The sequence below is a fragment of the Macaca thibetana genome, chromosome 11 (assembly GCF_024542745.1).
Source record: "Macaca thibetana thibetana isolate TM-01 chromosome 11, ASM2454274v1, whole genome shotgun sequence".
Lineage (NCBI taxonomy): Eukaryota > Metazoa > Chordata > Mammalia > Primates > Cercopithecidae > Macaca > Macaca thibetana.
In genome coordinates this window covers 107,257,421-107,269,844 of record NC_065588.1, presented here as the reverse complement: position 1 = coordinate 107,269,844, position 12,424 = coordinate 107,257,421, and the positions used below count along the sequence as shown (strand labels likewise).

Sequence of the window (12,424 nt, the reverse complement as noted above, 5' to 3'; positions counted from 1 at the left end):
GCGCCCTGTTCATGGGAAACTGCCAGGTCGTTCCTGAACCCAATCACCTGTTAGCCACAGTGAGCATGGTACACCGCTCGTCCACCCATCAAACAAGCATTGATTGAGCATCTACTATACACCAGACCTTTTGCTCAAAGCATCCAAATGAGTGAGGTCTGGGTCCAGAGGCAAAAATCCATGAAACAGAAGAAGCTTTACCCCCATCCAATAAGACCGTCAAGGTAAGAGGAGTGTCCCCTCTAGGCAGGAAACTTACAAACTTATCTGTTGCTAATAATAATAAAAATAAAGGGTTTTCTCCTTAAAAAAAAAAAAACCCCTTTCTGTAGACATCAAGGCATCCACTTCAAATCTTGTTGGCATCCCCGTTAAACCGGCAAGGAATATCACCTTGCAAAAAGATAAAATAGTAACAATAGTAATAACAATAACAGCTTTTTTTTTTTGGATCACTTACTATGCAAACTGCCAAGCTAAATGTTTTAGCTACACTGTCTCACTGAACCTTTGCTGCCTGCTACCAAGTGGGTAAACAGAGGCTCAGAGAGGTTAAGGAGCTGCCCTGAGGTCACTCAGCAACTGTAAGAACTAGGACTTCTACACAGATTTGGAAGACTCCAAAATGTCTCCAAGCCTCAGCTTTCTCCCCATAAAATAGGAATAAGGATTTACTTTAAGGGGTTTCTACGAAGACTAGATGAGATCATACACGCAAGCTGTTTCAGCACACGGCCTGGCCCAGGCAGAGGGCCTCACTGAGCGAGCCTGGGTATTTCATCATCAACATGTCCGTGATTTAAGGTTTAATGATTTAAGGTCCGTGATTAATGGTTTAAGGTGGGGTGGGCTCAGGGCACAGTGTGGTGCCAGGCTCAAGAGAAATCTCATGCCACTCTCCTCTCAGCTGTCTGCCACCAATGCTCAGATGTCAGTCGGCTTTGGACAAGTGCACAAAACAGTCTCGGGTGCCCACAGCCACCACAAGCCTGAGCTTGCTAGATCCGCCCTCGGAGGGAGAGCTGCCAGGTGGCTTCCTTGCCGGCTGGCTCCCACCCCTGGCTGCTGCCCGGGGTGATTTAACCTGAGTCCCTGCCTGCCTCGCCAGAGCGCTGGAGGACAGACAGGCACAGCATTTGGCGCGGCCCACCCACGCAGGACACCCACCCCATAACCCACACCACGATGCCTCGGGCATGCCCAGCCAGATGCCTCGCACACAGCAGCTGCCTGACAGCAGCACACAGTGGGCACGGCTGCAGAAACAGTGGGTTACACATCGTGTGATTTTAAAAAAAGAGGATATTGTGTGCCGATGGGATGTTTTAATCTGAGTTCAGGCGTTCCAGAAATAACAATAATAGCTCCTGCTCTATAGTACTTACCATAACCTTTTATGTAAAGTAAGAAATTTAACTCTCACAACATCCCCAGGTAGTCAGTACTGTATTTAGCCCGATTTTGCAGGTAAGGAAACTGAGGCACAGATAAAGTGACCTGCCTGATATCACACATAGCTAGGACACACTGAATCAATCTGAGCCACGGAAGTCTGCCATGTTCCAGAAAGACCCCAAGGGAACAAGTAAGAGACAGCCCTGAGCCTGGCACTGTTATGACTCTCATTTTACAGGTGGGAAGACTAAAGCTCAGCGAAGCTCAGCAACATGCCCGAGGCCACACGGCATTCGAAGCCAGGCTCCAGATACGCATCTGGCACTGGCACGACCATCTTTTATTCTGCAGAGTACCTGGTTTCTATTTTGTAAGATGTGACTCCCCCTACCCACTCACCCACCCAGCCACCCAGATCTACAGAGGGCGATACCACAACATGACAAATCCCAGTGAAGGGACAGTGAACCGGACAGGGACAGAGATCAAAAGGAGGTTCCTCTGGCTCTGTGGCTTTGTGGAGAAGCCCGAAAGCCACCAGGTTCCCTGCAAGGCATGCGTTTTCTAGCCTGGAGAAGCGGCTGTAGGGGGTCACACCCTGCAGGTGGCAGGGTGCAGGGCTGCTGTGGTGTGGCCATCTGGGGGACCCTGACAATCTCCAGGGCTGTGGCCAGAGTCCCTTACCAACCAGCTCGGGGCAGCCTTCCTGGAAGGTACATCCCAGAAACCAATCCTGGGGCACCAGCCCCCCTCCGAGGCCAGACTGACCCACTGTCACCCAGGGGTCCTCATCACGAGGGGTGAGTGCACCTTGAAAAAGCGCATTCGTGTCACAGAATCCTTTGATATTTAGAAAGCAACACCCCTTCCAAAAACAAAACACCCATTGTTTTTATAGCCCAAGCTACAGAAGGCAATTCTTGACAAAACCATCTTGGTTGGAAAAGGGTGGGTTAAAAACGGCCACAGCCCTCAGAGGGACTGGGGAGGGTTTTCCAGGCTCTGACTGGAGCTGGGGCTGAGGCAAGAGGCTGGGAGTCTACAGTGACCTCCTTGGTGGCAGGCTGTGCTGCCTAGGGAGGGCTCTGTTGGGGGGGCCCCCAAGAAAGATAGAAGTGCCCCACACATGTGCTCACATGCAACACATGCAACATGTGTTCACATACATACTCACACAGGTGTCCAGCACATAAGTACTGCTCACACCCTCCTGTGCAACGTGGGCTCAGTTCACACGCTCTCATATGTAGCACACACATGCAAAATACATGCACACAACTCACTCTGCCACGTGACACCCTCCTCCATGCAAGCTCACATGTTCAAATGCATACAATTCACACACTTGTGTGTGGACACTCATGCTTACACACACACGCATACCCCTCTGACTTGCACACATGGGTGTCTGCGCCCACACAGACCCACCAGTTACACACCCACGTGTCTCCTTAAGATACACACATCCACACAAACAGAAGACACAGAGGGCCAAGACCCACACCCAGCCACACCCATGGCCACCTCCGAAGACACACAGACCCACACACAACTCATGAGTGCACACACAGAGATAGGCAGAGATCCACACTCAATCTCACGCGTGGACGGCTCTCACAGCCACCACACACACAGAGAAAGACACATGGAGAGCCACACAGGCCACGCTTACATCGGGCTGGACACACAAAGGGGCACAAGGACACACACAGACACAAGGACACACACACACACATACACACAGTCACAGGCTCCTGCTCTCACATCCCCCAAGTCCTCTCAACCCTCCACGCGTCCTCACACTCACCCTGGGCAGCTCCTGCCTCCTCTCCGGAGCCGTCCAAGGCTCCCAGAAGTGTCCAGACACAGCCCTGCTCTGAGGGCCCGTCAGCAGCACCACCGGCAAATAAAAAGCGAATGTGCAAAAATAAAAGCGAAAGGCTGTGATAAAGCCGTTCCCTTCCCACAGGACTCTGAGCTGACGCAGGTTCTGCTCTGCAATAAACATTTTCATTCTAATTTTAAAAGACATTAGCATTACCTCTTTGGCTCTCGATCGAGCCAGACGGTACCTCGCCTCCTAGCTGCCCATCGGCCTCGCTGGGCATGGAGGGGACAGAGGGTCACTCTGCATGATGGGCACTGACCAGGCTGCCTGGGTCTGATTTTACACCATCCGTGCGGGTCCCAGTTTTGGCGTCCGATAAACTCGATAGGTGATCAGAGACACTGGGAGCCCCAAATCTGGCAGAGACATCCCCCAACTTCCCCTGAGACTCTGTCTCACCCTAGCCAGGATCCCTGCAGGTCCAATCCTGTTCTCCCATGTGAGAGCTACACATGAGGAAGGTGGTTTTCAAATGGCAGGTCTGCCCCCAACAAATAGGGGGCCACCCCCACTTCCCCACAACTTGACCTGCCTGCAAACCCGAGTCTCACCCCATACCTCCCAGCAGTGACCCAACCTGGCTTTCCGGGGTTGGCAAGGAATGAAGGAAGAAGAGAAACCACATAACAGTTGAAGAAAGCCGCGAGCTATTTTTATGAGCTCAGAGGCCTAGACCCCAAAATGCAGCACTGCCTCTGGCCTCCAGCCTCAGCGCTTGCCACGCCCTGATCTACTGGAGGTCCCAGGCACTCTGAACACTGATTTGCACAAAGCCCACCTCCGAGCCTTTGGCCAGGCCATTTCCTCCACCTCTGCTGGGGCCGGACCTAGTCGCCCTTCAGGTCTGAGCTTCCAAATCACTTCCTTCCACACTGCTGAGCATTTGGGATCCTGTGTTGAACGGGGCAACCCAGTTCCTGCCTTCACTGAGCATATGATGTATGCCTCCAGGAGGCTTCCTTGGCCTTCCAGGCTATATTGAGCACCTATCCTCACTCCAGAGGCCTCCTGGCTCCTACTCAGGGACAGCTCTTCTCAGGCTGGTTCTATGTGCTGCACTTCTGGCCATCCCCATCTGGGGACTCCCCGAGGGAAGAAGGCAGTCTGCGGTGCTCCCCCTTTCCCCTGCACCAGGCGTGAGCCCCACGGGCGGCTGCTAACTGCGTGAATAAATGAATACCCAGCTTGTGCCAGCCGAGGCCAAGTCCCTCCAGCGTGGCTTACTGTCTTCCTCCTCTGAACTCACAAAGAGAAAGGGAAACAGGAGACCAAAGTGAGTCCCTGCTAGAGAGAGGCAGGTGACATCAGCTTCCTGCTCCTGTCCGAGCTGCTGTGGGGCTGGGGGCATAGGTCCCCTCTGGCCATTCCCCACGTTAACATGTCACCATATTGTCAACTGGGCCTCCGCAGTCCCCGAGCATCAAGATATGGGATGGAAAGGAAAAATGCCGGCAAGGCAGCTCACAGCAGCCTCGGTGGCCTCCCTCCAGAGATACAAATCTACTTTGAAAGGTCCCTTGCTGGCCCACACCCGGGAAGTCCTGGTGCCAAGGCTGATGACTGCAGCTCCTCCCTGTCTCTCCCACTCATTTTTTTTTTTTTTTTTTGAGATGAAGTCTCGCTCTGTCACCCAGGCTGGAGTGCGGTGGCATGATTTTGGCTCACTGTAACCTCCACCTCCCAGGTTCAAGTGATTTGCCTGCCTCAGCCTCCAGAGCAGCTGGGATTACAGGCATGCGCCACCACGCCTCACTAGCTTTTATATTTTTAGTAGAGACGGGGTTTTGCCATGTTGTCCAGCCTAGTCTCGAACTCCTGACCTCAAGTGATCCACTTGCCAAGGCCTCCCAAGTGTTGGTATTACAGGTGTAAGCCACTGTGCCCAGCCCCTGACTCTGTTCTTACCCCCACAACCCTCCTCTCCATGGTGGCCTGAGACTTCTTTGCAAAAGGTAAGTGGATCCTGTCACTACTGTCCCCAGCTTATGCCCTTCAATGGCTTCCTGTAGCTTTTAGAATTAAACACCCCAAATCCTTACTCTGAGCCTTGGGGAAAAGTCCAAACTCCATGCAGTGGCCTCAGGGCCTTGTCTGATCCGACACCCACGGACCACTCCAAGCTCACCTCTATCCCAGCAAAATGACTCACATGCCCCGGAGCGCGGGTTCTCTGTGCCAATACCCACGCTGTTCTGGGTGCCCAGTGCTGTCCCCCAGGTACAAAATAGCCATCCCGATCCCCTGCCTGCTCGCTGCAGTCTCTTTGCAGATCCTCCCTGGCTCCTGACTCTGAGTGCCTCGCTTGCCGAGCAGGACTCGCTGCTGTGGGAAAATGTCATCTCGTGCAGTCACGGGTGGTCTTCTCACCTCGGTGACCCCCCTGAGAGAAGAAGCCTATTTTAGTTATCTAGGAGCTCCCCAGATCTGGCCCAGGGTAGGCACATGAATATGTATTAATTATTGCTGCTGCGATTAACATCATTTTAGGCTCCCTCTGCTGCTGGTGCCTTGCTCTAAACTCTCATATTAGTTCGTTGCTAATACATAAAGCCAAAAAGACCGACCCTGGCTCCTCTGCTTCCTCCCACTCCCCGTGCTGCTCTCTGGAGACGGAGGGCTTGGGGACAAGCAGGTGAGCAATGTGTCATTTCCCAAAACACTCCCCAAAACTGAACAGGAAGATGGGGTTCATCACCCCAAGACAGGCATCTGAGTACCTGAGCCCAGAACAACGTGGATTTTCACTCCAAGGCCACACCTGGTGGTCTTAGGTGACACACACTCATTTGAGGGTCTCATGTCACCTTCCTGGGTGTATCTGGAGCACAGCTCCCATCAGAAGCATAAGAAGGGAACAGGAAGGATGCCCAGTGCAGAACTTTTGGGGGTGCTGGGCTCTGTCTGAGGCGTTGGCAAGGCTCTGCTTTTAGGATTTAATACTTTTTATCTTGACAACAGGGACTCACCCTCTGAAGCCAAGATCTTAGCTGCCCCCCAACTTCTTCTTCTTCTTTTTTTTTTTTTTTTTTTTTTTTTTTTTTTTTTTTAAGACAGAGCCCTGCTTTGTTGCCCAGGCTGGAGTACAGTGGTATGATCTTGACTCACTGCAACCTCCACCTCCCGGGTTCAAGCAATTCTCTGCCTCAGACTTCCAAGTAGCTGGGATTACAGGTGCCCGCCACCATGCCTGGCTAATTTTTGTATTTTTAGTAGAGATGGAGTTTCACCATGCTGCCCAGGTTGGTCTCTAACTCCTCACCTCAAGTGATCCACCTACCTCGGCCTCCCAAAGTGCTGGGATTACAGCCCACCATCTTCTTCAAGCCAGATCTCCTGAACAATTCCAGCTCCACTCACAAACCCACCCTGTGGCTGAGCTGGCCTTGCTTTCTGGAGGGAAAGAGGAGGCTGGAGGCACTGCTGAGCTGGGAAGCAGGGATGTGAAGCATCAGAGAAGAGGGACAGGACAATGGGAAGGCTATGGGGCCTCAGGCAAGTGACTTTGCCTCTGTGAGCCTCAGTTTCCTCTTCTGCAAAATGGGTATAAGTGATAAAAGCTCCCGAGATTCCACATGGGGAGTACCCAGCACAGGGCCTGGCCTCCCACTCTGCTCTGTGGTGGCCATGGGGATGATAATTTGGGTAAACCCAATTGGTTTCTGGGATAGCAAGAAAGGATGTGAGGGGTAGGGGGATAGAACAGCCCGAGGCAGACAAAGAACCTCAGTCCAGGCAGGTAAGGAACTTGAGACCTCCATGGTCTGATTCCCCCTCACCCCCACCAGAGGGCTCCATTTTGTACCCTCTGGGCTGTTGCAAGAATTCGGAGCAGGCTCTGGTGATGATCACTGCTCCGAGCACCAGGCAGCTCTTGGTTCTCCCTGCTGATGGGGGGCTCAGTGGCACACTTAATCCTGGAACTATTACTCATCCACGAGTCACTGGTTGAGCCCCTGGCGCTCCCTCTTGTCCCAGCATCACTACTGACCCTGTCAGCCTCTGAGCCCTCGCTCGAGGAGGCTCAGACTTGCACAAGGCGGCTCGGCTTCAGGGACAGCTCACGGCTCCTGCATGGAGCAGACGCATGAGAGCAACCACCATCTGCAGGGACTCACTCCGGGCCCAGCATTTCCTGACCCTACATGGTACCCAGCATGTTCCTCCATTCTGGCTTTGAGACATTGAAAGGGGTGACAATGTCCGAAGCAGACAAAATGGAGGCTGTGAGTTTCCCTTATTTCATGGAGAGAAAAAGTAGTGATGGTAGTAATGGTAATATTGATCAACACAATTTTAATAGGAACAGCTATAACTCACACACTGAGTCCTCCACCCACACCCTCTCATCCACCCCTCACTGCAGACCTCAAGGAGGGGATGCTACGCTTACTTTACAAATGAGGAAACTGAGACTTAAAATGGTGAAGTCATTTCCCTCCTTACCTCATTAGACCAGGAAATAAAGACTCAGAGAAGGCAGGCCACTTGCCTAAGAACACACAGTGGGAACAGACAGGAATTTGATACCAAGAGTATCTAACCTTCATCCTTTTTTTTTTTTTTTTTTTTTGAGATAGGGTCTCACTCTGTTGCCCAGGCTGGAGTGCAGTGGTACAATCACAGCTCACTACAGTCTCAACCTCCTGGGCTCAGGTGATCCTCCCATCTCAGCCTCCCGAGTAGCTGGGACTACAGGCGTGCGCCACCTCACCTAGCTAATTATTGTATTTTTTGTAGAGATGGGGTTTTACCATGTTGCCCAGGCTGGCCTTGAACCCCTGAGCTCAAGACTGCCTCTGTCTCCCAAAGTTCTAGGATTACAGGCATGAGCCACTGTGTCCGACCACCCTCATGCTCTTAACCACAGCCGTTCCCACCCCAGGAAAACACATGGCTAGTCATTCAGCAAACAGTGTAAGAGATGCTGTGGGGTATCTGGTGCTAGGCAGACTGAGGTGAAGTCCCTGGGTGCTTGCAGCTGACCCTCTAAACAGGGGGAGACAGACACTGAAGGCTGCATTACTCCCAAGGTGATGACAGCCAGGTAGCGGGCCAGGGGACAATTCCGTAACCAAGCCAGTCTACCTTCTTCCAGAGATCAAGAGAGCCTCCCTGGTTAAATAAGACAGCCTCCAGGCGGCACAAAACTTCCGGCCCAATGAGCAAGACAGACATGCATTGAACAGTATCACATAAATCACTTCTATTGCTTAAAAGGTGGATGCGGTGGCTCAGGCCTGTCATCTCAGCACTTTGGGAGACTGAGATGGAAAGATCACTTGAGCCCAGGAGTAGGAGACCAGCCTGGGCAAACGGTGAGACCTCCATCTCCCCGCAGCCCAAAAAAATTAGCCAGACATGGTGGCACACGCCTGTAGTCCCAGATACTGGGGAGGCTGAGGTGGGAGGATGCCTTGAGCCTAAGGGGTTGAGGCTGCAGTGAGCTGGGATTGCACCACTGCTCTTAGCCTGGGAAACTGAGTAAGACCCTGTCTCGAAGAAAAAAGGTAGATGCTGCCAAAGGCTAGGCGCTCTTGCAACTGGGGCACAGGGGGAAGACACAGGTCTCTGACCCCAGTCCCCAAGCTAAGGTAATAGCAGAAGTTACTTACCTGGCAGGAAAACCAGGCTCCCAGCACGATCTTTGCCTCCCTCTGCCCGCTCCTGGTCCCCGTCCACTTCTCCTGCCCTTCCGCCACAATGAGGTGGCCAGGGCTGCTCACACTGGGCCCAGCCGCAGGCTCTGTTCCCCTCCTTCATGCGGCTCTCGGAGAGATCGATTCCGCCACGGGAACGGCCAGGATAATTTTTGCTTAGCTTCAAATACCTGGTTCTCATGAATTCCTCTGCCAGAAGGTTATAAAGCTTCCTCTAAAACGTGGGGGAAAGATTAAGCCTGCTTATGGTTAATACACTGTCCTCTGTCTGTCAAACTGCCTGTCTGCTATTGAAAGTTCACTATTAGATACTTATTTAAACAGCCTCGAAAGGCTTCCGAAGAAAGTGCAGTTATGCATTTTTCCCCTCCTTGCTGGCACGAACGACTATAGATAAACATCAATTGGCTCCTGCGGATCACAGTCACGGTAAATAAATTTTTCAGGAAGCTTGAGATCCGCACAAAGACTCAGCCAAGCTCCCATTTCACACAACATCAATGTTTGGCCTCCAAGAAATAAAAGCTCTAAGGTGTCCGTCGCCAGGGCAAAATTATCAATTGTCAAGTCACTTTTAAAAGAAAAAGAAGATAGAGGCTTTCAGGGAGCCATTTCATCCTGCAGCTTAAAATAAAAGGAAGAGCGACAGGCACTTCACCCACAAACTAACCACTAGGACTTCCCCCTAAAAGCTCAGGTGTTCATTGCCCCCCTCAAATTTCTGGCCCCAGCCCTGCTGCCCCGGGTGAGCTGAAGCAGTCAGTTCAGCTGGGAGCAGCCAGTTCCGGCTGAGTTCAGTGACTTCAGTGACTCAGGCGTTGGGTTATTTTTACTTTCTCAAAGTGGGTTTTTTTTCCCACTACTTTTAGAAGTGGCAGACGAGGCTTGTCTATTATAAAATATTTGTTGAAATACACGCACTCACTTGCTCACCACCCCACACACAGTTCTCATCTGTGTAAAAATCTCAAGTCACCATGGTGTGAGGGGCAGGAGATGCAAAAGCTAGGACACCCTCCTTGGCGAGCCGGGGTTTATGTAACACTCAGCACAGTTCTGCTGCAGTGGGGGTCATCTAAGCTGGAAACCTGAAACAGGTGTCGTTTCCCAGATGGGGAAACTGAGGTACAGGGGAGCCTGAGGAAGGGAGATGTGGAGGCAGATGTACCTGCATTTGAATCTCAGCTCTACTATGTTCCCACTGCATGGCCTTGGGCAGGAAACTTAAATCTGTTGGAGCCTGGCCAGGTACAGTAGCTCACGCCTGCAGTCCCAGCACTTTGGGAGGCCAAGGCAGGTAGATCTCTTGAGCCCAGGAATTCGAGACCAGCCTGGGCAATATGGCGAAAACTTGTCTCTACAAAAAATACAAAAATTAGCTGAGCTTGTTGGCAGGCACCTGTGGTCCCAGCTACTGGGGAGGCTGAAGTGGGGAGGATCATTTGAGCCTGGGAGGCAGAGGCTATAGTAAGCCATGATGGGGCCACTGCACTCCAGCCTGGGTGACATAGCGAGACCCTTTCTCAAAAAAAAAAAAAAAAAAAAAAAAAAAATCTGCCAGAGCTTTGGTTCGCTTATCTGGAAAATAAATATGGATTACAGCTGTCCCTTCCTCACAGAGTCACTGCAAAGATTAGCCTCTGCCATTCCTATTTGCCCGCTTTATTATTAAAGGTATTAGACCCTCCTAGCCAATTGCTGGCAGGACCAGGACTGGATGTGAGAAAGGAACACTGTTCTTGGAGGCAGCAGATCCAGCCCTGATTCCAGGCCTGTCACTTTTGCTTACGGCTCCTCTTCCAGTCCCAGATTCTTTGTCCAAATAATGAGACCTTGGACTAGTCAGTGTCTAGCATTAAAACCCATAGTGATGTCTTCCCAACAGCCTCATTGGGAAGGTACTATTATTATGCCCAATTTACAGAGATGAAAATTGAGGCTCTGGGAAAGGCAAGCTGTCAGGAAAGGCCAATAGCCTAGACCTCAGCTCAGCCTGCTCAGAAGCCTCTGCTCCTCCTGCCTGACCACACAGCCCCGTTTGCAGCCAAGACTTCAAGTCTCAGTGTTTCATTCAGAGACACATCTGGGACTAACATCTGGAGCCCTTCTTCCTGCCTGCAGATGGGGGAGCCATTCCCACACCTTCTCTCTTCTTCCCTACAGAACTCCTAACAAAGGTCAGCGTGAAAAGGACACCCTTGCTCTCAACGTTTTCTAAAGATGCTGGTATTCGGTTGAATTGTGGTCCCCTAAAATTCACATCATCTTGAACCTCAGAATGCGACCTTATTTGGAAATAAGATAAGGTCAGAAAGAAACTTAAATCTGTTGGAGCTTGGCCGGGTGCAGTGGCTATGCCTGCGGTCCCAGCGCTTTGGGAGGCCAAGGCGGGTGGATTTAATCAGTTATGTTAAGATGAGAGCATATCGGATTAGGGTGGGCCCTAAATCTAGCGACCCTCGTCCTTTTAAGGAGAGACAGGTGCAAAGATAAGACAGTCATGTGGCGACAGAGGCACGATCGGAGTGATGTGGCCACAAGCCAGGGAGTGCCAGGCAGGGCTGGCAGCCACCAGAAGCTGGGGGAGGTGAGGAAGGACTCTCTTCTGGAGTCTGGAGAGGGAGCACAGCCCTGCAGACACCTTGATCTTGGACTTCTGGCTCCAGAACCATGAGAGGACACATTTCTACTGTTTTAAGTCCCTTTAGTTGGTGGTAATTTGTTCCAAGGGTCCTCAGAAAGGAATACAGTGTTCTTCTATAAAAAGTGCATAGAACCCCAGGTGACAATTATCTGGGCTTTGGGAAGGTTCCAGGCTGAGTGGGGTGAAAAACTGAGGTGGGTCCCATCAGTTGGGCAACCGGGATAAGGTAGCCCAATACTGCACCCCTGCATGGCCTGATCTCTGTTCTTAGGGGTCTGCACAGGGAAGGGTGAAGGCTGCCTGGTTGTACTTGACCTCAGCCAATGGTGACCCCAGCTGTGTCTTCTCCAGGCCTTTGTGAAAAGGGCACGGCTGAGTCAGGAAAACCACCTGGCAGCTTTGGGGTTGCGGATCTCACTTCCCTCCGCAAACAGGAACAACGAGGCCAACCTCCTGGGACCAAGTCCAAGACAGTCTTTTATCCAGTCCACGGCGCCTGCTCGCCTGGCCCTGGCTGGAGTGGGAACACTGACTCCTTCAGCCACCTTTTGGGTGAGTCCAATGAGTGACCCCTTACATGGATATGCACACAGATGTGCAAACTGAGGCCGAGAGTGACTGAAGTTCCTGGCTCAAGGTCCCATGTAGTGAGGACGCGGCGCAGCCGGGCACAGACTCACTCTGTCAGATTTCACTCCCCCGTGGCCTTAACCCCGAAGATCAAGGAGAAACACACAGGGAGCCTCGGCACACAGTAGGTGCTCCATCAATGCTGGCTTGTGCTTGCTTAGAACCTGCTGTTTGGTGATGGCATTGTTTCTCAGTGCCTCTCCTGAGATG

At 51.9% G+C, this 12,424-nt stretch overlaps 2 protein-coding genes across 3 annotated transcripts in view; both read right to left on the bottom strand.

Moving 5' to 3' along the window:
• LOC126931527 (peptidyl-prolyl cis-trans isomerase NIMA-interacting 4-like) overlaps window positions 1–12,424 on the bottom strand; it is a 773,797-nt gene that overhangs the window by 167,240 nt on the left and 594,133 nt on the right. The window lies entirely within an intron of this gene.
• CUX2 (cut like homeobox 2) overlaps window positions 1–12,424 on the bottom strand; it is a 280,830-nt gene that overhangs the window by 252,126 nt on the left and 16,280 nt on the right. The window contains exon 1 of one of the 2 annotated variants that reach the window (XM_050749629.1): window positions 3,437–4,862. The exons of the other annotated variant lie outside the window; for it this stretch is intronic. The gene's annotated coding sequence lies outside the window, so the exon portion shown is untranslated. Of the gene's footprint in view, window positions 1–3,436; window positions 4,863–12,424 lie in introns of those variants that run through there. 2 annotated transcript variants of the gene reach the window in all.